The 7542-nt window shown below is 46.2% G+C and overlaps 1 protein-coding gene and 1 long non-coding RNA gene across 5 annotated transcripts in view; both read right to left on the bottom strand.

Annotated features, from left to right (window-relative positions):
* ZNF711 (zinc finger protein 711) overlaps positions 1 to 1900 on the bottom strand; it is a 34007-nt gene extending 32107 nt beyond the window's left edge. For all 4 annotated transcript variants that reach the window (XM_071757956.1, XM_071757955.1, XM_071757953.1 and 1 more), the window contains exon 1: positions 1758 to 1900. The gene's annotated coding sequence lies outside the window, so the exon portion shown is untranslated. The remainder of the gene's footprint in view (positions 1 to 1757) is intronic.
* Positions 1901 to 3762: 1862 nt separating this feature from the next.
* LOC139802776 (uncharacterized) lies at positions 3763 to 6766 on the bottom strand. Its single transcript, XR_011728779.1, has 2 exons — positions 5714 to 6766; positions 3763 to 4161 (listed from the first exon to the last, which is right to left on the bottom strand). It is a non-coding gene; the product is annotated as an uncharacterized lncRNA (long non-coding RNA).
* Positions 6767 to 7542: the final 776 nt, after the last annotated feature.

Consider the following 7542-nt stretch of genomic DNA (forward strand, 5'->3'; position numbering starts at 1 on the left):
GCCTCAGCACTTCTATCAGGAGAAAAAAGGGTGTCAGTCCTGTACTCAGAGGTACAAGGAAGCCCCCAATCAACGTGCCAACTCCCAGGCACTGTTGCCATGTTAAAAAATTTTAGTAACAAAAAATTTCTACAAAATGGTCACTACCACTTAATAAATCTACATAAATAAAGAGGATGCATCTGCTACATCCTCAGCAGCGTGGTCCTGCTAAGGCTGAGCATCTCCCCAGTCTACACCTGTCCTTATTCCCAATATGTTCAGGTGATACATTTTCACATCAAGCACATTCGCAAGGTCAGCCCTCCAGCACTCCTTTAAAACAGTGGATTTCTCCTCAATAATATTTACGCCTTGCTTACCCATAATAAAACCACAACATCACACTCTGACAGGAGTGGCAGATGCTCAGGAGCTGCATGTGACATTTTGATGTAACCAGAATGACTGAGCTCAGACACAGAGCAAAGCAACACAACAAATAAACTCACTCAGAGCTTTAAAAAACAAACCAGGTATTTCCTAATCCTCTCTTTAACACTCAAGTTCCTTAGGAACAAGAGAAAATTATCCTCCCATGAAAACAGTTCAGGATTTGGGGTCGTTTGGGGTTTTTTTCACCCTCATTTCAAACGCAGCACCAATAGTAATGCAGTGAGCCCCATCCTGCTTCCGCAGAGACCTAAGCAGAAGACAATTCCCAAAGCATCGCGCAGAATAACACAAACCCCTGACGGAAGGCGACCGCGTATGAAAAACTTAACATCTCCATTTCAAAGTCCTTTATTCCAGCCACCCATCGAGCTAAACCCCCTTAAAACGGCATTTAAAAAAGAAATAAAAATAAAATAAAATAACACCAGAGATTTGCCTATGAACGCCTGGACACGCGCTACGAGGCTCCTCAAAAAAAAAAAAAAAAAAAAAAAAAAAAAAAATCGATGCGAGAGAGAAACTGACATCCAGGTGTCACCTCCCCAGCAGGAACAAAACTTCCCGGCACCGCAGGGCCGGCTCACGCCTCGGGGGCTGCGCGGCCGCGGAGGAGCGCGGCGATTCCGCGCGTGCTCGCGGTGCGGGGGCGCGGGCGGCGGGAGCGCGGCGGGGCGGAGGAGCCCTCAGCTCCGTCCCGGCTGCCTCAACCCGGAGACGGGCGGGCAGCGGTCCCCGAAGTCCCGTTCCCCGCGGCTTAAGCGGCCGCGGAGGAGCCAGAGGACGGAAGGCGGGGAGGCGGCAGAGGGAGGAGCGGGAGGGCCCAGACAAAGGAGCGCGGGGACCGCCGCCCGCAGCGGGGACGCGGCCGCCGCACTCCCCCCCCCCGGGGTTCCCCTCGGCGCAGCGGTCCCGTTTGTTTGTCCCGGGCCGCCGCCGGGCTCCTGCCCCGCCGCAGCCGGGTGTACCGCGGCGGCCGCGGAACGGAGAGGCGGGGATAACCCCGGTCCCGGCGGCGGCGCGGCGGCCCGCGGAGCCGCAGCCTTCCCCGCCCCGCCGGCCGACATCTTGTTTTCCGCCATTTTCTGGCCGCCCCGAAAAGGCCCCTCAGCCCCAGGGCCCGACGCCGACTCCCGCCCAAGCCCGCTCGGCGCGGCAGCGCCCGGTGGCTGCGGAGAACCGCCGACCCACCCAGGCCCGGCCGCGGCCCGAGGTCCCGCAAGCGGCGGCGGGGCCAGGCCTCGGGCGCGGCCTGCGGTGGTGAGGCCTAAACCGCCTCCATTGTCCCCGTGTCCCGCCGGCCCGGCTCCGACGCCTCGGCTCACCTGTGCGGGTCCCCGCGCCGCGGGGCTGGGACCCCGGGGGAGGGGTGTCGGGGCCGCAGGACTCCGCCGCCGCCGCCGCCACCGGGGCCGGGGCATTCGGGTCCTCCGGGGCCGGGCCTGCACCAATCACAGCCCGGGTTGGGTCGGGTTGGGTTGGGCCGGGCCGGGCCGGGCGGCGGAGCGCCAGAGCGCGCGGCCTGCTCCGCTCCCCTCCCCTCCCCCCCCCTGCGCCGCCGCCGCCGCCGCCACCGCCGCTCTCGGCCCCGCGGCGGCCGCCGCACGTCAGCGCGCGCCGAGCAGGCGCACCCGCAGCCGCGAGGCCGCTGCCCTCAGAGCTTCTGCCCGCCCGCCCAGCGCGCGTGTGCGAGCGGCACCGGGACAGACCCCGCAACAGGGACAGACCCCGCAACAACCCCCCCACGGGACAGACCCCGCTACACCCCTCTCAAGGGACAGATCCCGCACACCCTTCCAAGGGACAGACACCCCCGCACCGCAGGTGGGCCCGGAGCGCTGGTCAGGGCCATTTTTGTACAGTTCCTGGACACTAAATACACGGGTTTCGGGATTTAAAAGACACTGTTGCAGTGTTCCCAGTCTCAAGAACATAATAAACAGAACAATTAAAAATGCGATGCTGAAGGAACTGCTGGCATGAACTACAGCATTTTTTAGCACTTTTTTTCATCATTTTGGGGATGTCTTTGTGCATAGCTGCAGCTCCGTGCTCTCTCAGCAGGACATCAGCTGCAGTGCCACAGAGCACTCCCGGGTTCTGGTACCAAACCATCCAAGGAAATATCCTTTTGCATTACACAGTTATAAACTGCAGCAAACACAGCATTACAAGGGTTTTTCATCTGAAATACTTCAAAGATTCTTACTCCTGGGCTTTCACATCACTGTAGAATGTGGAGACCCCTCCTCCATTTGATTCTCCCCCTTTTTTTTTAGAGGGAAGGAAGGAACACAACAGTGGAGTAAAGCTGTCCTGGGACACACCACACTCCAAAGTAAATATACTGTTAGGAATATCCTAATTGGTGTCTTCTAGCTCTAGCAAAACACAGAGGTTCTGATCAGAAAATAATTTCACACTGATCAATACAATAAAGGAGTGAGAGGAGAAATACCTGGAGAAGGTAACCATAAAACAGAATCGTTGGGGAAATGGGTGAGGGAGAATCCCACCAGGTGATGCAATCAGAAAAGCAGAATTACAGAGAGATTAATTATCCCTTCCTTCAACAAAATTCCATCTGTGCTGGATTCTGTCTTCTCAAGTATTACCAAGGGAAATCTCAAAAGCAAAATGAACATAAAATAGCTACAAGGAACACAAAGGCTATTGCTAACAGTGAGACACAACACACAGCATCAGACCCAATATGCAAATTTGCAGATCAGGGCAGCAGTTACAAGGAAAATCAACCCAAAACAATGGTCAAAAGCACAGAATGGAAAAAAAAAACAAAACAAAAAAACCAACCCACCAAGACACCAAGGTCACAGGAATCCAAACATCAAAAAGTGTAGCAGTGAATGACAGAGAGGGCACAAAAGCCAAACACTGCTCTATGTAACAATTTGAAATGTTTATACTTGAAGGGGAAGTAGCACATCAGGAACAAGCAGAGTTTGTTAAATTAAGGAACTACTGGGGGGGAAAAAAAAAGCAATTCACTGACAAAATTCAATAGGATCTGACTTTCTGGGGCCAAAATATTTTAAGCTGATAGTGTAGGATGTTCAGGGATGTGCTAAAACCACTTCTGTATGTTTCTGAACATCACAGAGAAAAATGTTTTCACTTCTCTTGCTTCTGATAGAAGCTGAACAATAAGTGGATGGTAGCAGATGGTACAATGGACACTGAGAAACAAAAGCTGTACCTGGGAAAAGCTGTGTTTGATAAGCCCTGCATTTTTTTCTTATTTCTGAGCAATCTCTTACCCCCCCCCCCCCCTTCCCCTTTGATACGGATTTAAACCATGAAGCAAACAAGAAAGAATAATGATTAGTGTATTTGAGAACTAGTGTATTTGAGAAGACTTTTTCCCTTCTTAAGGGTTTCCTCTGAGGAAGAGGAGCTTTTTGTGCTGGGAACTCCCTGTCATTTAAGCACAGGACTTGTGGATAATTACAACTGAGCAATACTTAGAAGTTATGTAAACTGTGTTAACAAAAAGTTGTCATCAAGAACACCGTAAACAAAGCAGATGCTAATACCATATTTTGTTTTACAATTATCTAATATACCTTTTCTTTGCAGTAACTTTTAGAGCTTTCTAATAACTGTGGCTCTTTCCTCTGTGCCTACCAGCTCTTATGTGTTTGGATTGTCCACTGACCACACAGCATTCCAAGATGTTTCAGGTACAGGAAGCAGTGGCACTCAGCATTGCTGTAAAGAGATGAGAATTAAATCACTAGCATGACATACACTCCCCAGTATGCTTGCTATCAAAATGATTTGTATCTAATCAACCTACATTTATGTATTTCTTTTATCTGAATAGATATGCTTTCTATGAATAAATGTGCTTTTCATGAATGAGTACTCGCCAATGGCTTTGGGAGATGATATTCATGGAAATAACTGAAGGTATTATGACTTTTTAAAGACAGGTTTTGAAATATTTAAAAACATTTCAGCAGGGCCAGCCGGGAAGCAGCAAGAACAGAACATGTTGGTGAGGGCTTTGGTGAGAGCTCTGCAGACTGCAGGGCAGGATGTGCATTCGCCTGCTTTGTCAGCATGAAAACAAAAGCTCAGACAATGAACAATGGGCATTTTACAAGCTCATGATTTCATGACCACCACATCAAGCAAGGAGATGAGGCAGGAAATCAGAGTCTGCCTCTGGGCTGCAACTTGCAGCCCGCAGCATGGGAAAGTTGGAAGTACTGCAGCCTTTTACCCAAAGCTGTTCTTTTTACAGCAGATTTTCTTCCCTAACGAAGCGTGGAGGACTTGGTCTAATTCACACCTTGGAAATGACAGAATCAGCTGAAATTTAGAATGAGTTAAGAATTAAACAGCACCATCTGCTGGTGAAGGCAGGCTCTTGCCTCATTTTTCCCTCACTGCATTTCCAAGATACTAATTCATAAATACATTTAAGAGGAAATCATGTATCAGACAAATTTTTTTTTCTTTTCTCAGCCTACAATATTTTCTTTTCAGACACCACACACTCCTTATAGATGTAAAACCATCACTTGAAGTACCCAATAAGGAAACAGACCCATACACAGATCTATTCCCAATAATGTTTCTTTGTATTTCATTTGTGGTCCAGGAGGCATCATGTAATTGTACCCATCTACCACTAAGTTTTGCTGGTTAACTCTTCTCTTTTGTAATTGTTTCTCCTTTGGGAGAAAACAACAGAAAATACTCCTCTGGTAAGGATGAATCACAAACCATCACTTTCCCCTTTAAAAAAAAAGGTATTTAAAAAGGTCCTTTAAAAATTCCCAGTACTCACTGTGCAACAAAATCCTGAATCTGCAAATGGCCTCTTTGTGAATCTTTGTGCATAAAGTGGGGATACACCCAAAGTTTGTGAAACATTAACTGCACTGAAGTTTAAGTTGGCACAAGCATGGGTTTCTAGGATGGTGCTCTTGAAATTTCTTTATAACTGATAAAATCCTTACAGAGATTTCTTCATCTGGCAGGAGCTAGCTGCTTATGAACACACACCAAATGCAGTTCCACTAACAGCAGAAGGTAAAATTTAACATTTACTTTTCAGAGGACAAATAATGATCTGTAAGAATCAATGCCTCACAATTTCTTGAAAGAAAGAACCCAACTGCTCAGGTTGGAAGCCTGACAGAGCTTCATTTTACAGCATAGAGTGAGATTGCTTCACAGAGATCCCAGAACCATGCCCAAGAGCACAGAAAAATTATCAGGTACCTCCATAAAACCCCCTGTGTAATCCTACCTGAGAGGTGAGGCAGAAGTGTGATGCTCCAGCTGACATTGATGTTTGTTCCTCTCCTTGTCAGGGGTTTCCCCTCTCACAGCTGCTGAGTGCCTGTCCTCCAGGTGTGTGACACACAGGTCACCTTTACCTGAGGCTTTTCAGTTCGATTCAGAGAAAGGTGCTGCAATGTCATTTGCAGTTTTCACTTGGGTGTGCTGTTCAGATGAAGGGGATTACAACCCCCAAACTTTCTGTTCCATGGGCTGCAGAGGCCATCAGAAGCTTTTTCTCTTTTAGTGCCTACTTTGGTACCAAGAAATAAAAGCAATGCCAAGAAAGCTGTCTATGGTGTCAGCTGGAGATTTCACAGCAAACCCGTTTCTTTCTTAGTTTCTGTCTTAGTTTCTGAAACACAACAAGATCAAGTGGTAAATTATGCATTCTACAACTACAGTCTAGATGGACTGCACCAAGACTTTTTTATTTCCTCAACTAGAGAGCTATAACTACAGCAAAGTTACCAAAATTAAGGGTGGAAGCTGGTCAACTGCTCATAGCTTTCATCTTACTTTCAGATTGCTTCAAGACAACTTTGGAGAACACTCCTACTGCTGTTGTGCTGCAGAGGTTCCAAGAGAGGTGTAGAGAAAGCAAGCTACATATTTCTCAAATACCAGTGCTAGGACTACTACAGATAAAGGAGAAAAGAATTTACCAACACTTAAAGACCACGACAGCCTCAGTTTAGACTTTGTTATCTGATCACAGGAAGGCAAACAAATGGAATTTCTTTTGGTTGTTTCAGTATTAAGTTATCTACAGCCCTGTGAATAAAAGGGCAAAGAACTAACTGCAACATAATAATGGTGTTCTGACTCCACCCTGCAGGAAACTCAGAACTCCCAAACAAATGTCACTTTCGCTACTTTTGAGTCACTGATGAAACTTTCATTTCCCTCTCCTTTCTTTTCTCCTACACCTTGTTAGAATGTACAGATACTTTAATTTTTTTTGCAACACAAAATACCTCTGGACATTAGACCTGAAAACATAAAGAAGTTTCTTCAAATAAAAAAATGTTACTGTAAAATAATTTTTCAACTTTCAGATTTCCTTCTTCTTAGAGCTTCAGGTTGGTTTGTACACTGGCTCTGCTCTACAAGAAGAACACATTGATGCTGTGGTAGTACAAATAATATAACTTCTAGAATGGTTCAATCAGTCTTTCCTGACTGTAGCTTATCAGCAGCACATACTGAGCTTTGTGTCTTAAGAATTTAAGATAAAAACTCCACACAATCTAGTGCATGCTAATGCTCCTTTTTAAGAGTACAGGACCCCACTTTCATTTTTAGAGTTATATACATTTTCTGTATTTTAATGTTATTCAGAAATACTCCAGACTTTTACTACAAGACAGCTGTACTGATGCATTAATAAAATCTTCACAATATTTTCTAATTTATTCAAGAATCTTAATTATCTGCCATTAAAAAGGCAGGTTACTTATTCACACTATTTTTCTTTTTTTTTAAATAGTTACACTGTAGGTTACATCAGGTATTACATTATTTATGACCCTTGGGTTAGCATATTACTTTACCTGAAAGATTATTATGGGGCCATACTGAGGTAAATAAATGTATTTGCTATTTGTTGCCTTTTTCTTTTAACAATGAGCCATTCCTCTGGTGTGGATAAAAGCCTTTTCCCCAAGCTCTGTGCTACAGTATTCCTTAGAAATTACCAAAAGGAGAAAATAGAAGCACCTCTCAAAATTTAAGATGCATAAACAAGTGAATCCTGAGCATTACTTTGATGATTTCTTCCAGACATGTGATTCAGTG

This window comes from Heliangelus exortis, chromosome 14 (assembly GCF_036169615.1).
Source record: "Heliangelus exortis chromosome 14, bHelExo1.hap1, whole genome shotgun sequence".
NCBI classification, from domain to species: domain Eukaryota; kingdom Metazoa; phylum Chordata; class Aves; order Apodiformes; family Trochilidae; genus Heliangelus; species Heliangelus exortis.